General features: G+C 34.6%; 1 protein-coding gene across 1 annotated transcript in view; it reads right to left on the bottom strand.

Annotated features, from left to right (window-relative positions):
• The window catches only part of LOC129230686 (sodium/calcium exchanger 3-like), an 82,407-nt gene extending 79,174 nt beyond the window's left edge, over positions 1 to 3,233 (bottom strand). Inside the window, exon 1 of the mRNA XM_054865104.1 lies at positions 3,102 to 3,233. The gene's annotated coding sequence lies outside the window, so the exon portion shown is untranslated. The remainder of the gene's footprint in view (positions 1 to 3,101) is intronic.
• Positions 3,234 to 17,502: the final 14,269 nt, after the last annotated feature.

Below are 17,502 nucleotides of genomic sequence, written 5' to 3' on the forward strand. Positions count from 1 at the left end.
ATGTTGAAATACTATTTTAGAAAGCAAAAAAAAAAGCCGTGGATAGACTGCAAAGTCATCACGATCATTAATCGGTCGAATATCACCCGCCGATTAATCGGTAATCGGCTAATTTGCTTATTGCTAAGCGCCCTGTAAAATTTGGGCAGCTTTCTTCGTGACAAACCATATTGATGTGTCCAAATAAAAGATAATTTCATATTGAAACTAAAGTCAATAAACTTTTAAAAATTCATTCCAAACTAATGGTGGTTAATGATAGAGACAGGATAAAATATTTTGCAATCATTTTATCTAATAAAAAACAAAGCAAATCGCAATCTTATCTTTACTTAAATTTAAAAAAAAAATTTTTTTAAATAGTATTTTTTTTTTAAATTGCTAGTTCCATGAAATGTATAACAACATTCATTAAGCAAAATTCTCTTAATGGATGAATAGAAATATTAGCTTTTTCAAGTAAATAATCATAACATTCAAATAACGTAAATTTGCATGGGAAGGGCCACCCATAGGTTAACCTAATATTCACCACTCCGTTTAATTCAAAAGTTGCAGTAAGACTGCCTTGACTAAACCCTAGGGTGGTTCAAAAAAAAAAAACTTTTTTTTTTCAGCTAGAGCCCAAGACACCTTTTTTTTTTTTGCACTTACTAATAGTATTATGCTGTAAAAATTTTTACTTCCTGCTCAAATTTTAAGACGGTGCTCATTGACCCCTCAATTTAACGCAGTAGCGTACAACATGCCAAAAAAATTTAATTTTCCCAGCTGTTTTATTGTAAATGATTATTTTATTGCAATGTATATGCATATTATTAGTGTATATTATAATGTGTAGCACTGTTTTTTCAGTTCAATGTATTTTTTTAACCTCCCTCCCCGTACATTGGAAGTTTAGGGGAGGGGGTTGAGCACCCTCTTTCAGTTGAAATAGGAAGCTAAAATTCGTCCAGTATATTGCTATCCACAAGTGTGAAAATATTGAGGGGTGTCCTAGTATGTAGGAGAATTTTTTTTTTTTTACATGTATTTTTGAACCACTCTACTAAACCATCTGAAAGACGAGTCCCCAAGATTTTAAAAAAAAAAAAAAGCATGTTTAGAGCTTCGCCCCGAACTTAAATTTTTGGGAGGGCGGAAATTCTCAGTTTGCCAAATAAAACTCCAAATTTTGCCGAATAGAACTCCAAATTTTGCCGAATCGTCAGACAAAATTTGCCGAATAAGACATTTACGGGAGGTCACAGTAACCTCCCGTGACCCCCTTATTAAGAGACGCTAAGTTTTTTCATATATATATTTTTTTTAAATTTATATTTGGGATGACAGGGGCAAAGGACAATTTAAATTTACACTTAATTTTCACATGATGGATGGAAATAAATTCTGAAATATATAATAGCCAATTCACTGATCTAGTAACGCTTCTGACCTCATCAACAATAAAACTCGCGCAATGGCATGAAAATTTGTTGATATTTTTTGATAATGTTTTGACATGCAGGGAAAAGCTTTATTTTGACAAGGCTGAACTGGATCCGGTAACTTAACTGTTTTACTGATAAGACTGTCATTTCAGGGGAATGAAGAAACGAAAAAGTGGTCAACCATGAACGATACCTATTGGAGTTTAGGGTTAATCCACGGGATTCAGGGTTAAAATTTCAACTATCAAAATATCACCAAACAGGCAATTGCTTCTTTTAAATGGAGAAATTCAATTTTCACCCGTCATACCTTGACGGGCGATTTTCTAATATATTATATTATAAAAAATAAAAGATGTCGAGATAAATTAAAAATTCAGATGTTTTATTTTCTAGAATAGAAAAAAAAATTGCCGCTCTTTTTTTTCTTTTCAGGTCAATTTTGTAGGAAATCGATGTTAGTTTTAAGGTGTCCGAACACATTCGCAGCAATATTTCTGAAACTTGTAACATAGATAAATATACTAGTGCTTTTTAACTATAATATACTTTTCCGATTTGAACGTAATCAAGATCAACAAAAAAGCATTATTTCGGGTTCATTAGATAAGAATTAATTTACAAAAAGGTTAAATTTACGCTACTATTTACAGGACAATTTTAAAAACTTCAGACATGATATTTGAAGACAATATTAATGTACTGCTTAGATATTTTAGGAGTACTTTCTTTATGAATATTTTTTTAATTAAGGACTTTGATTTGAAAAAAATACGTCAAAAATCTTAGAAATATCTCAAAAATTATTCGATTTCCTCCTAAATCTTAATTTACTCAAATAACATTCAGATTCTTGTATAGATTCTGGATCAAAGTATGTAGTTTATTTTAGCACTAGTTTTATTGGAGTTACTACAAAATTATGACTTTTACCATGCTTGAAGTTTTTGAAAATGTCTTCTAGAAAAGTGCAAGTTTAACCTTTTTGAAGGTTATACTTATTTACGCTTAGAAATACTGATATAATGTTAATCTTTATTAAGCTCAGATCACGGGCGCCTAGAGCTCAAATTTTTAGTTGAGGAAAAAGGATCAAAGTGCCGAATGAAAGTCCGAATTTAGCCGAATGATAAAATATGAGCACATACATATAGAGCTCATATTCTGCAGCTAATAAGAAGCATAAATCATTATGAAAAAATTTTGCAATGCTTTCTTCAAACTAGCCGAATCGCCTGACAAAATTTGCCGAATATGAAATATTTTGAAGATCACAGCGGCCTCTTATGACCTCCCATCGAAGCTCCCTGGTTCAGATCTGGAAAATATTTTATGGTCTTTCAATTACAAGTTTCAGCAATTTTGGGCTGAACCTCTGAACGGGCTGGAATACTTAATAGTTTTAACAGCTGCGTATTTTTTTTACTGCCCCAGACAAATTTTATGTAAAATAAGATGTATTTTCAAACAGATAAAGATCAAGATTAAATGGAAAAACCAACGTAAATAAAGAACAAATTAACACGAAAACGTTTACATTTCGTTCACGTTCACTTTTTCGTGTTCATTTGTGTTTTATTTACGTTGGTTTTTCTATTTAATCTTATTGTAGCACAAAGCTTATTTGATCTTTTTTTCATTTAGGTAAAAATCACTTCAATAGCAACATACCTGTTGGAATCGAGATTAGTCCAGCACAATCCCTAATCCACGGATCTCACTGTTTGACAGAACGCCGAAAAAGTAGCCACGGCCTGCCGCTTTGACAAGCAGAAGCGTTTTGGCTTAACGAATTCACAACTCTTCCCTCGTATCTCTAGTAAACTCCAAGTTCACTCAATCGCAGCGCCAAAGAGAGAAGCGGCAACTAGTAGAAAGACTGCTTTATGTGCTTATTTATTTTTTTTTTCCTAGTATGACGCATCGGTGCGAATACAAACTGGGCTTTGCAGTCAACAGGTCAGAACTAGGCGAATATTTTTTAAGGTATGCGTTTACCATTATTGGCGCGTTAGTTGCCATTAGCGGCGCACAGGCTCTCTCTCTCTCTGTAACTATCTCAAGCTCTCAAACTCTCTCTCTCTCACCCTCTAACAATCCCCCCCCCCCGAAAAGTATCTCTCTCACTCTCTATCTCTCAACTAATAATTATCATTAACAATCTAACTTTATAATCATTCGAGAAGTTTCTCTCTCTCTCTCTCTCTCTCTCTCTCAGCTAACAATTATCATTAACACTCTAATTTTAAGTAATTCATTCGAAAAGTCTCTCTCTCTGAGCTAATAATTGTCATTAACATTCTAATTTTGTAATCATTCCGAGCAGTTTCTCTCTCTCTCCCTCTCAGCTAACAATTATCATTCATACATTGAAGAGACTTTTCTCTCTATCTCTCTCTCTCTCTCTCTGTCTGAATCTCAGCAAGGAATTATGACTAAGGGACCATTCATTAATTACGTATGGGTCCCGAGGGGAGGGGGTTGGGAAAATATCTACACACCCTTACTGGGGAGGGGGTTCAAACCCATTCTTACGTAATATTGTTCAAGTAGATATTTTGCATTAGAAATCGCGCGGTCAAGTGCTTTGGCAGAGATCATAACTCATTTGCGTCTGGAAGTGGAAGATAAAAAAAAACTTATTGCGTTGAGCTGTTTTTTATTTGTTTTACAGAGAATTAATGGTGTAAAATAAAATTAAAAATTCGCACTACGCATGGCATGTTTTATTTTTAATCAGTATCGCATCATATACAAAAAAAATGTCAAAAACATTTAGTCTAGATTCCAACTTTTTAGTAAATATTTCTTGACACGATAAGGTTTAATTTTGTAATAGTGAATTTAATAACGATTCCAGTGATACAAGATTCGTGGATTCGGTATTTTATTTTGGAAAACGAAATGGAATCTTACGTAAGAATAGCACGGAGGGGGGGGGGGGTGAAAAATCTTATGTTTCCTTACATGGGGGAGAGAGGTCGAAAATTGCCAAAATCATCCTTACGTAATTAATGAATGGCTCCTGACATTCTACTTGTAAGGACATTCGAAACTTCAGTGCATTATATATATTTATAATGAGTATTTAATGAGGAGATTGAGTGGTATGATGAAACACGACTATGCTCCTGCATCTAATGAGAAGAAACATTAGGCATCATTTTAAGACATCCCATAGATATTGATAAATGTGTTCTAAACTTAATTTTTTAAAAAAGCGCTTCATATAAGGAACTTTTCCTCTTCACATTTTGAGGTTACAAGCAACCCCTTAATTCAAGGTATCCAGAAATGTAACAGATTCTTCTCTATTTGCTTCTTTTTTTCCGCCTTCATTGCGCAAATTCTTCTTATGTATCAGGTCCTTATCTTACCCAGGGGTGCCCTGCCTAGGGAGATCTTGGCGCAGATTGAAATTTTTAAGGATCGGGGTGCTTTGAGGGGTATTTTTTGCCCTTTCTGGGGGGGGGGGTCTTGCTCTGGGGGGAGCTTTATGGTATTTTGAGGGATGAGCCCTTGCTCTTGGAGGGATGAGCACTAGGGTGGGTCGATTTTAACTTTTTTTTTTTTTTTTGAAATCGAAAAGCCTGTGGTGGGAAAAGTTGTGTATTGGCATTAAATGCTCGTGTAAAATTTTTTTTGAAAATCAAACTATATTTAAATTCCCCACCAACTACTTGAAGTTTCATGAAATATGTAAAAATTGACATTTATTTTTATTTATTTTTTTTTTAAATCTCTTGTGTATAATTTTTTTAATCGCTTGTGGTGGGAAATGTTTGTACAGTAGGTGCTGCTTAATGTGATCACTTTGGGACAAATGCAGTTTGATAACAATAACCGACTGATAACAATAACCGAGAAGAATCCAGGAGACACAAAATAATGATATTTTTCCAATTAAGGTGCATTTATTTTGTCAACCTCAAATTAAAATCACAATGACCTCAACTGAAAGCAGTTTTAAATTATAAATTATTAAATTAACAGAATGGAAATATCTGAATTACAAAAAGTTAAAGCTAAATTATGCAATTTTTAATCACATAGTAATAGTTGAAGTAAAATATGACCGTTTTCCCCGACATTCATAAACCAGTTTCAAAGCACATTCAGCTTTTCTATCTTTTCCAGCATAGTTTTGCTTGTTGTTTAAAGTTTAACTTAACATCGCTTTGTTTTCAATCTCGACACAATTCTTTAACAGTTTACAAAGTAATGGCAACAATGGAGGTCCTACATCAATGCCTGCAACATGTCCAGCGACTGAGTTTTTTTTAGGTGCAAAAGAAAGTTTTCTTAGGGGAGTCTGTGGTCACTGGGGGGCGAACTTTCTGTAGCTTCATTCCTAGAAAAAATTTGAACTGCTATTGAAAACCACAAAATGCTATACAGCAAGTTAGTCTCGCCATGGTTTGCCGATGTATTTATGTTAATAGAGGGGAAAAAAACGGGAGAAAATTTAAAGTCTATGAAAGAGTGATAACACAAATAAACGAGGACGCTGATTGCAATATCCGACTTCTTTAACGTGTTTTAACAAACAAGTGTTCCGGGACTTCGTGATTCTGATAACATTAAGCGAATGATAACATTAACCGTGATCTCATTAAGCGGCGCCTACTGTATTTACATTTAATGCTCGTTTAAAAAACATTTTGTTAATCAAAATATATTTCGACTCCATGCCAGATCCATCAAATTTTGCCAAATACGTAAAAAAGGACTTTTTTATAAAAAAAAAAAATCATTTCTTATGTATTATTTTTTTAATCGCCTATAGGGTAAATAGTTGAATAGTAAGACCCTTTGTTTGTGAACAAAATAATTACTATATCACATTATATTTAAAGCCCCAGCCAGGTCTTTGAAATTTGCATAATTTGCTTTTTTCCTTGGCTCTTTCTGCTTAGTTTTGACTGTTTGTGAGTTGTGACAAATGTGATTACGCAGGATATATTTGTTTCTCTTATTCTGTGATATAATGAAACAATTTCCACCACCCACCTTCGTCTCGCGAATTGACCTGTTCTCTGCTTTTATCCAAACATAAAAGAATCGTATATAAATCAATATGTTCTGGATTCAAGCGATATGTTCTGAAAATTGTCCAAAATCATTGTTCACCAAATCACCACGTAAGCTATCTCATGCAAGGTGGCTTACAACAGCAAACGGAGTATTTCGTTTGTATATTGGTACACAAGAGCTATCACATGAAATACAGACGAAACTATTATCGAATACTTTGTAAAAGTGCAAGGGTGCCCTCCCCCCAAGCTCAATGGCGCAAATTCCCCCCCCCCCCCGTTCGAATTTTCGGAAGTTCTCCCGGAATTTTCTTGAAATTGAAGCAATAAAAATCAAAATTAAGACGATCTTTAATAATATTGACGAGAGTGGAGGAAGGGAGAGGAGCGCTCCACTTAAATTTTCGAACTTGTAAATTTAAAAACGCAGTTTTAATAGATCTTGATAATGTTAGTGGAAGGTGTTTGGTGCTATTCCCCCGGCAATTTTACGAAATTGATGCTACAAAAACGCAATTCTAGGATTCTCTTTGATTGTGTTAATGAGAGAGGGGGGGAATCGGGTTCTCTCTCTTATAAATGTTTTAAAATTGCAGTTCCAGAAATGCAGTTTTAGATGACTTTTGATGATAAAGAGGGTGTTATTCGGGCATTAGTGCGGGAGCTCCCCCGGAAGTTTTCCAAAATTGAAGTCGCATAGCCAAAAAAGATGGATCACACACAGATACCCTGTGACAGATATTTTTCGGAAATCCTCAAAAATGGATTCAGCTATTCAGCGCACATCGAAAATCAGAACTCGAGAATTTTAATGAATCAAATATCCTTCTATGCATATCAGATATAGAAGAAAATAAAAATGATTTACGAAAAATAATTAAAACAGCTTAAGTTGTTTGTTCTACTTCCATCAGCAAAAACCAACCTCAATGAAAGTTTAAATAACAATCATCTAATGATAAATTGAAACAATCAGTTTAAAAATGGTAGAGAAAATAATAGTAAAGTGAAATGAAAAATTCTGCATAAACTTAAGTTAGTTTATGAAGAAAATATAGTAATTGTCGTTTGGAGGGATTAAAAAGATGTTATCGCAAACTTCAAAACTAGTTCTTAACAATTGCCAAGGTGAAAATAAATCAATGAAAGACTAGAGCACAGTGGTCAGAATTATTACAAACAATAAATAAAGAAGAGGGATTTTTTTTAATTTTAGTCCTTTTTGATATCTCTCCCTCTCATCACTGTTACATGTATTCCTCGTGCAGAATTGTGCTACTTCCAGAAAAATTATAATAAATTAAAAAGGAAGCAAATTGCCTGATCCGGCTTTGAAACGGACACCAACTCCATCCCGTTTCTGATGTTCCCTTGATTGAAAAAAAAAAGACACGGTCATTAAATTTTGGAAAGAGTACGTGAAAAAAAGTATTATTTATTCATCTATTTCTTGTTGAATAAGTTTAAATATTTTTTCCTTCCAAAAATCAAAAATTTCATTTTCTAAAGAAAAAAAAGAAGGAAAAAAATCCCCCCCCCCTCATTTTTTTTTGGCACAACTTGTCCCATAATTCCCCTCCTCCCCCTGTAGGCACCCCTGTAAAAGTGTATGCAATTGTTCTATTTCTCACTAAACTGGGTCTTCTTGTATTGCCAGTGCAAAGTATTTTTCGAAAGTTGTCTACCACTCAAAATATCTCAGCGATGATCCTGTCATTCAAAAGGAATAGTTTTATGGTCATTCAAAAAAAAAAAAAAAACCTGCTGATTCTCATGAGCAACGACACACTATACAGTCGACTCCCGCTACAACGCAATCCGACTTACGCGAAATGGCTATAACGCGATTTTTTCCCCCGGTAAAGAATTTCATTCCTAACGCGAATTCTTCACCCGCAACATGAAAATTTTAAGAAAAGAATCGCGGTTTTTTCGTGAATGGACCTTCATCCCTTTGGCATCACTGAGAGCGGAAGTTCCCACATCGTACTAGTCTAAACATCGAGTATAGAAATAAATCTGTACTCCTCATTTTCCATTTATTTTTTTTTTTATTATAAATTTGAAATTTAATGAAATATAATGACACCTAAGAGCGCTGTTTCGTTTAAAGTTTGTGAAGATAGAAAGAAAAAGAGAAAGTTTCAACAACTATAGTGCATTTGTTTTTCTTTGTTACGTACCGTAGTGGTTTATTATACAATAAATAAAAATTCAATTTTTTATTTAAGAAACACTAATGTATAGTTAAGAAATGGTTTTTAACAGTTTGAGGTGGTGTTTACAAGTGTCTTTAATCCTATACGTACGTTTATAAAAGTTTTTACACATACCCTTTTCCACAACGCGAAATTTCAACTTACGCGAAGGGTCTTGGAACGCATCCCTCGCGTAAGTCGGGACTCGACTGTACTCTGAAATAATTAGGTCACAGAACAATCCTGAAGACCGAAACTTATAACGATGAAACTGTTAGTGATTTTGTCATTTCACCTCTTAATTTGCAAGCAAAAGACTATAGTACAGAATTGATCAACTGGGTCGTTTCCAAAATTTTAAAAGTATTTTTTTCTGAAAGAGCATGCTTAAAAACATAGGATCTGACCATTTTTTAAATAATTTGTTTAAGTTTAATATTTTTTAAAAAAATACTTAAATCGGTGAGTTTTCATTGTTTACATGTCTTGGCGATGACATCACAAATGATGAAATGCCATTCTGTGCTGCCATTCACAGAGCAAAATATTTAATTCGCATTTTTACTCACTTGTATTGGCAACGATAGGGTTGATAGCAAGCGTAGGGTGCAATTTTAATTCGCTGCTTGATTATCATAACGTGGAAACGTAGTAGTAAGATGCGGCGAAGTGAATCATTTGTGGACTTCATAAAGACCAAGCCTTGTTTGAAAAATCGGACATTTTAAAAATTAATGTAAAAAAAACTGTTGGGAAAATAAAAGTATTTTCTGGGCCCATGTTTTTTTTTTTTTTCCTCATTACATCCATTTTAATGAATAAAAGTAGTACTTTTTACTGAAGGAAACTACCCCATTGGAAAAATTGTGTACTTACTGACTCTCCACTGTCTAAACAAATACCTAATGCGGAACTTGAGAAAATGGGTAAAACGAGTGATATTATTGAAAGGAGTACTGGAATTTACACAAGAGAGTCGAAAGAGTAGTTTGATAAGTGGTAGAAGCACCTTCATTTATTTGTAGAGCAACAAGTCGTGATGGCTTTATACGCACAACATTGGCGTCTCGAAAATTAATGCTAAAATTTAAAAATAAAGCAAAGCAAAAATTTCTTAGATTACAAAAAAAAAACGAGCTGATGTGTGCATCACATGACTTCCTTTTACTCCAATTTAATGTCATTTCCCCATTATTGGCAATTTTAATGTGATTCAACTGTTTACTTTCTAAATAACACAAACAGTGGCCAAATTGAAACCAAATTTAAAATTAAAAAAAAAATCGCCAAATTTGTCGCGACAAAACTTGGCGATCAAACTTACTAAGCAACCATTTTCACCACAGATGATTAAAAAACATTATGCTTAAGAAACTTAAAAAATAAAATTGATGCCAATTTTTACATATTTTGAGAAACTTCAAGGACTTGACTGGACGTCTAAATATATTTTGATTATCAAAAAAAATTTTACACGAACATTAGATGTCAATACACAACTTTTCCCACCACAAATGGTTAAAAAAAATTATACAAAAGAATTTTTTAATTTAAAAAAAATGTCGTTTTTCACATATTTGGCGAAACTTCAAGGGGCTGGCGGGAAATCTAAGTATATTTTGATTTTCAAAAAAATTTTTTCACGAACATTTGATGCCAGTACACAACAACTTTTCAAACCCCAGGTAATATGGATTTAAAAAAAAAAAGTTTAAATCACCCCCCCCCCCCTTCTTAATATAGTGATTAACAATGGAGACGGTGCATCTCTAGGAAAAAAAAAGAAGTATATTTCGCTTTTCTAAAATGAATTTCACGTCTTTAGAAAATGTCAAGGAGTATTTCCACGCCTTGGAACAAATCTTAGCAATATCTCTGTTATGCACGCATTTTTTATATCAGTTTCACAATTCATAACCCCCACATCTGTTTATCTATCTCGTTACGTATTTAACTTTTTTCTACAATAAACAAATAAATTCCTTTTTATCTCATTTAACTCGACCGTGGTATCTCTTTATGTGATAATTTTTGCATCAACTCAATCTTCATAAAATTCCTCGTACTAACAACATTTATTTTAATAATAAAAAAACTAACATTTTTACACAAATGATACTCGTCATAATCTGTTGTTTCTTTGAAATGGAAGTATTAATTATCTCTGCGCACATGCTGAACCAAAAATCAGATGTCACGAGGTTCGTTTTGATTATATATTGAGCAATCAGGAAGATTGCTTATTGATTTCATCCTGACAAAAAGCCTGATGTCGATTTCTTTTGACGTCGGCATGAATTTTGGGACTTGTTATTAAAAGTCACGTGACTCTTTCTAATTTTTTTAAATATTTAATACAAAAGGAATCTCGCAACCTTTTTCATTCCAAAATTCATCGGAAATTCATACCTACTTTTTGGATACAAATCATCTCAAATTCTGCCTAAAAATTTCAAGGATTTTGAAAAAATTTACCATCTTCCAAACTCTGACACAAAAAAAATAAAAATTATACGAAATTTTAACTTTTAGAAACACGAGGTAACTGACTGCAATGGGGTTGTTTCCGAAACTTTAAAAGCAATTTTTTTCTGAAAGAGCATGCTTAAAAGCATAGGATTTAACTATTTTTTTAAATAATTTGACAAAGTTTAATATTTCTTAATAATTATTTTAATCTGTGCGCAGACTGAAATTCATTTTCTCTCGCTTCTGCACAGGACATCACAAGTGATGAAATGCAATTAACTGATGCCATTAGTGCACAGCGCAAATTATCATGTCCGGGCAACGCGTTTGACAGCAAAGCGTAAACATTTAGAGCGGCAATGGAGTAGCATGCCGAAGTACATCATTTGTGACATCATAAAGATCGCGCCTCATTTCTAAAAAACGGACGTTTGAAAAAATTAAATATAAAATATTTGTTGGGAAAAAAGTTTTTTTTCTTACTCCGTGCAATTTTTTTTTTTTTGCTTATTCTATCAGTTTTAGTGACAAAAAGTAGTAGGGGAATGTGGGGCATAGTAAAAATTATTAAGATGACTGCGCTTTTTCAAAATGAACACATTGGAAGTTTGTTTTGAAAATTACAGTACATAAAGAAAGAACATTGTATTTTATAATAAAAACTTACATGGAAATGGTATTTTTAATTTTTGACAGTAAACTTTTGCTTCCAGAAAAAAAAAGTGGACAATTTTTCCTTTTTTTTAGTGGGTCAAAGTGAAAAAATTAAATATTTTTCTAATGAAATACTTTTATTCGATTATAAAAAAAAAAAAATGGATCAAATGAATCAGTCAAGGTTATAAATAAAATGAAAAGATGATGAAACAATAAACGAGTAATTAAATAAATTATTAATTAATGCATGAAGAAAAATAGATTAATGAGTAAACAGTAAACGAATGAATGAATAAAAAATAAGTAAATGAATTAATAAATAAATGAATTGCTAATTGAAGGAATATAAATGAATTACTTAATAAATGAATACATACGTGTTATTTAGTAAATGATTGCGTAAGTAGACGATATAATCTATTTCACTTTGCCCCATCCACTTTGCCCCGCATGTAATTGAGTGATTGTACAAAATATTTAAAATCCAAATTGGCTTAATATTAACTTAATAAATACACCATCGAATGTTAGAAGGTCTCAAATGATGTTTAAAATGTTAATTACAAGGCTTTATCATTTTATAATAACAAAAAAAAATTTTTTTAGTTACAACAAGTATTACAATATGAGTGCCATTTTTTGAAAATAGTCTACATTGTTATATGCTTTAATTTTTGGCAGCATTTTTTCCTGAATGGAATAGAATGCACGTACTACTACGAAGTTAAAATATTACCAGATTGGTGGAACTATAAGCAGAGTAAATATTTCATTATTTCACCTTTGCCAAGCTATTTCACTTTGCCCCACAATCCCCTACTTTTGATTGAAGGACACGACCCCATTCTTGATTGCTAAAACTGAAATTTGTCAGAAACCAATTCAAGGTTGTTTTTGTTTTTTCCTTTTTTTCGTTACAGAGCATTCGCAATTGATTAACCATTAGCTAAATTCGAACAGCATGTTTCCATCACAAAAAAAAGAACCCGAACACTTCGAAACAACACGCGCAAGACCTCTAGTGAGACCGAAATATTTTAGCTCTGTCAAACTTTTAATGAAAATCAAGTTTGTCAATAGGATTAATTTCTAGAAGAAAAAAAAACATACTTAGCATGAAAACTGAATGATTAACTGGATCGGGATAATGTTTTTGATTACAGTTTTGGTAGTTTCTAAAATACATGCGTCGCAATGTCGCGCTGTTTCTGCTACTGGGGTGTATACAGCAGTGGCGTCGCTACGGAGTTGCGGGGGGGGGGGGGGGCAGAAACGCCCAGACTCCCTTTATTTCACCCCAACATCATGGAGTGAATGCCCCTGGCATTCATTTGACGTCTTGAATTCAAATAATGGTTACACTAAAAGTCATCAGTAGAAACTAGAAACCCAACGTGTAGAGTCCTGTCGCAATTCGTGATTACAAAGAACATAATTTAAATTCAAAATCTTAAAAAATTCTTTTTTTTTTTTAGCAATTACGAATTGTTTATTGTTTTCAGTCCGTTGAATGACATCCGTGTTCTTTGATTTTTGAAACTGGGCATCTGCGAGCATCACCCTCGACCGTCCCCTGCAGGTGCTGCTGCTGATTCCCTCCAGCAGCACTGTCCAGTGGAATCCGCTCCTCCTGGGCAGTTGCATCCATATCCTACACGCACGCCTCCATACACACACCCACACGCCTACACAAACACATACACACGCACACACACCACAACACAAATACACACATTCGTGATAGCGAAAAACATAATTTGAATTCAAGATGTCAAAAATTCAATTTTCTTTCGTCATTTTTTTTCATTTTACGTAGTTTTATTTATTATCACACTCCCCCGTTTGACAAATATATTTTTATATACTTTGAAAGGCGTGCGTTACTAGAAAGCATCAATAAAGAAAATGGTGTGCCGTCCTTGGAATTTTCTACGTCGTTTATCCTCGACATTTCCTCTGTCCTCACTATAACAACAAATCTCCTACAGCAGCGGGTTATTTACGATGAGCAACTAAATAAAAAACCAGTCCAATACTTTCCAAGTTATGCAATCACTCTTTTTTGTGTGTGTTATAAAGAATCTGGTACCATTATTTGCACGAAAGTTTCAATTTCTACCATACTACTGTTTCCAATAAACCCCCAATAAAGCAGTACTTCGCTGAGCTTGTTCGATGTTGACTTTTTTTACACGGCTGTGGGTGGAGCTGGCTGATTTTGAGGTAAAGCGGTAAAGGGGTTGGAGCACCACCTCCTATATATTTTTGTTATTTATTATTTATTGTTATTTAAAAACTTTAATTTCCCGCAAACGGCCCCCGAACCTTTCTTTCTTGTAACATCACCAGAGACCGTCTAAAAACTGAGTTCTTAGGACTAAAAATTCAACTTTTTGGCCGGGGGAGGACCCCCGGTTCCCGTTCTCTGGATGAGCCACTGCTACAAACATTATTTCCTTTAAGCACACTTAAAAATAGAACAATGAACAAACTTTTTTTAAATTAATATCTGCTAATATCGTACAGGCAAAATTTCTAATGCATAATTTTTTTTGATAAGAAACGAAAAATACGTTGTAAAACTCAATATTTATGGTTGTTTTTTCAATGAGTAATTTCATATCACCCCCTCCTCCCCCCATAAAACATACTTGCTAAAAAAATTCCTCTCCCAAATCCTATCGCCACTGATCATTCATGAGTGCTGCAAATTAGGAGAACAAATAGTGAGAAACTGGTTTCGAAAAAAACAATAAGAAAATTTGTACTAACAAAATAAGCATGTAACAACATTTCTTGGTTTGCATTTTCCCTTCCTTCTCAGTGTTTTCCCATGTTATCTAGGGGGGGGGGAATTATGTTTTAAGTTTTTTATGTTTTTGGTTCGTGATAGGACGTGTAATTGGGTAAAAAAGGTTGGTCATTGTCTTAGCTATGATTCATTTGGGTAGGAGGGAAGAGGGCGTAATTGCTTAATTTAACGCTACTAGTTCCTGTTGTGTGTACTGCTGCAATTTATATGCGAGTTATATTCATGTTATTTCCAAATTGTAATTAAAAAATAATTTAGTAATTGTCATAATTTATGAAGATTTCTATTTTATTTTTTTTATTTATCAGTCGCAAAAAAGGAAAACGGAAAAGGGTGGATGTAACTTTACTACAATTTTGGAAAAAAAATTCAAAATTATTAATAACAATTACAGTTAAATTAGTCATAGTGAAAAATTATTGCCATTGAAAGCAGGGGCAGACTGGCCCGCCGGCCCGATAAGCCCTCCATCCCCACCCCCAGCCTGTGTGCCCTCAAACGCATTTTGTGCACTTTCGTTTTTTTTCCCCGCTCTAAAACCAGTGCGCCTCGGTTTTCTTTTTTTTTTTCCCCCGACTCTAAACCTGGGCGCCTTTATTTCTTTATGACTCTGTGCACCTTCGTCTTTTTGCATCCTCAAAGCTGTGAGCCCTCAGTTTTTTTCCTTTTTTGCGCTTCTGTGCACCTTCGTCCCTTTTGCATCCTGAAATTATTGCGCCCGTCCTTTTTTGGGGGAGCATTTAAATTGAGTGCATTCGGGGTTTTTTTTTTTTTTTTTTCTTTTTTTTTTTGCTCACTCAGCCTGCGCCCTCCCTTACCTTTTTTTTTTCTTTGTGCTCTAAAACCGGTGCGCCTTTTTTCTATTGTTTTTTTTTTCCTTGGTCCTCGAACTTTTTTCCGTTTAGTTTATTCGCGCTCTCGAACCCGTGCACGCCTTCGTTCATTGCGCCCTCAAACCTAAGCACCTTCATGTTTTTTTTTCTTTTTTTTTTCGGTTTGAACCTTGCGCGCTTCCGCTTTTCTTTTTTTTTTTTTTTTTTTTTTTTGCACCCTTTGGAAGTCAAGATTGACGTCCTCTTGGGGGACCCAGTCCGCCCCTGACTGAAATTAAACCTTTCAGCAACATCAGGGCTTGATGTTGTATTCTACGTGTTGTCTCTATTTCAATCCAAAACATTGACAATAAGTTTTTTTTTTAAATTTGGTGAATTGAGGCCGTTTCTCAAGTGTTAGTAAAGCCCCAGAAAAAATAGAATACTTTTTATGAGGGGAATGAAGTTAGACCATTTATTGTTTCAAGTCCTCGGAGAAAGTTTTTCTGGTTGAGAAAGTTGTTGTTGTTGCTGCACCGTTGCTGTTACTAGTACTCCTCGGTCCTCGGATCACCGATTAGCGCAATTACAAGTTGAATTAAGGAAATGAGGGATAGCTTCCATTTTAAGCACTATTTAGGTGGAAGTCTCAATTAGCTCAGACATCACACGACAGATGGAAGCACCATATATCAACATTTCAAAATTTGAAACCAAACAGAAAGCTAGACAATTCCTGGTTCGGCACCATCAGAGACTTTTGTTCACGCGGAGGACTTTATGACCACGGTTTATTTAACGTGCACCAGGAATCATTAGTGAACAGGGAGAATTTTGACCTGTTGTTATCGAGCCCGGAACTCTCATGCTGGAAACGCAAGAAAAACTGCGCGTAGACCTGTTCCTTAACACCAAGGGCACCTGAGAATCGAACCCACGGCTTCTGACACAGAAAACGACGTAGCACAGAGCCCGGATCTGCGAGTATTTCGATTTATAGTAGTGTTTTAGTAGAGTTTAAGCAGGGGCGGGTTTATAGTCTATTTAAGGGGGTGGAGGTTAAAAACCGAAAAAGCCATCCCCCAGAGATTAGGTTCAAATTGAAAAGTGGGTAACGCTGTCCATCCTCGACTACACTAAATGTCTAAAATAGATTTAAAGCAAATTTGTGGAAAAAATTGATTAAAAATAGCAGCGACTGCAAGTAATTTCTTCAATTCCATATTATTGGTTTCAAAAAATGACGGTCACGGAGGAGGTTGCCGCCCCCACCGCCCCCCTAGTAAATCGCCACTGGCTAAAGAAACTCGTTTTTTTTAATGATTATCTGACTTCATATACATCATGAATATGCGTGGTGCCTATACAGTGCTGAGAAAAGGGATAAATAAAAAGAGATAGTTTTCACCACGTTTTTGATGCGTAGAGCCCGTATATGAAAACGTAGTTTTCATTCCACATTAATTATCATCCATTTCATGTAAATCCTACGGGATAGAATCCCTATAGGGACTCTACTACGGGAGAAGAAGAAACACTGCCTCCGTCGGTCGACCTAAATATGATGCCTCGTTGTGTCATTGTTCAATTCAAAACTCCAATAAATTATAGGGTGCGCTGCAGCCACTGTGTTATGGCGGATGAAAAAGGTAAATCAAACAAATGCTGTAACTTATAACTTGCTTCGACGCTTAGTGAATGACATTAATTTTTCATCGGGTTTGTGGCAAGCTTTATTTTCTATTCTTCTGAAATTACATTACACCACAAACTGTCTGAAGCCTGTAATTTATCCCAAAGAAATCACTTGGAATGGAATGTTTTACCTTTTTCGGTAGCATTGTTATTTACCACAAGGTAGCGTATTCGAGCACTGGGAGTTGCGAATTTCTGATACTGCGTTTTCAGTGCGTTCGTTGCGACTCTTATTATGCTGTTTAATATCCGCAGTATAGGGACTCTAAGGCTGCGTTCGGAAACGATCCACCGGTTACACCGCGTGGTTAGTCCGGTGTGGTTATGACGTGTTTGGAATTTCTCTAGGAATTCCGGTAGAACAGCTGTGTTTCCGAACGCTCGTGGTTAAACCGC

Source organism: Uloborus diversus, chromosome 9 (genome assembly GCF_026930045.1).
Source record: "Uloborus diversus isolate 005 chromosome 9, Udiv.v.3.1, whole genome shotgun sequence".
Taxonomy (NCBI): Eukaryota; Metazoa; Arthropoda; class Arachnida; order Araneae; family Uloboridae; genus Uloborus; species Uloborus diversus.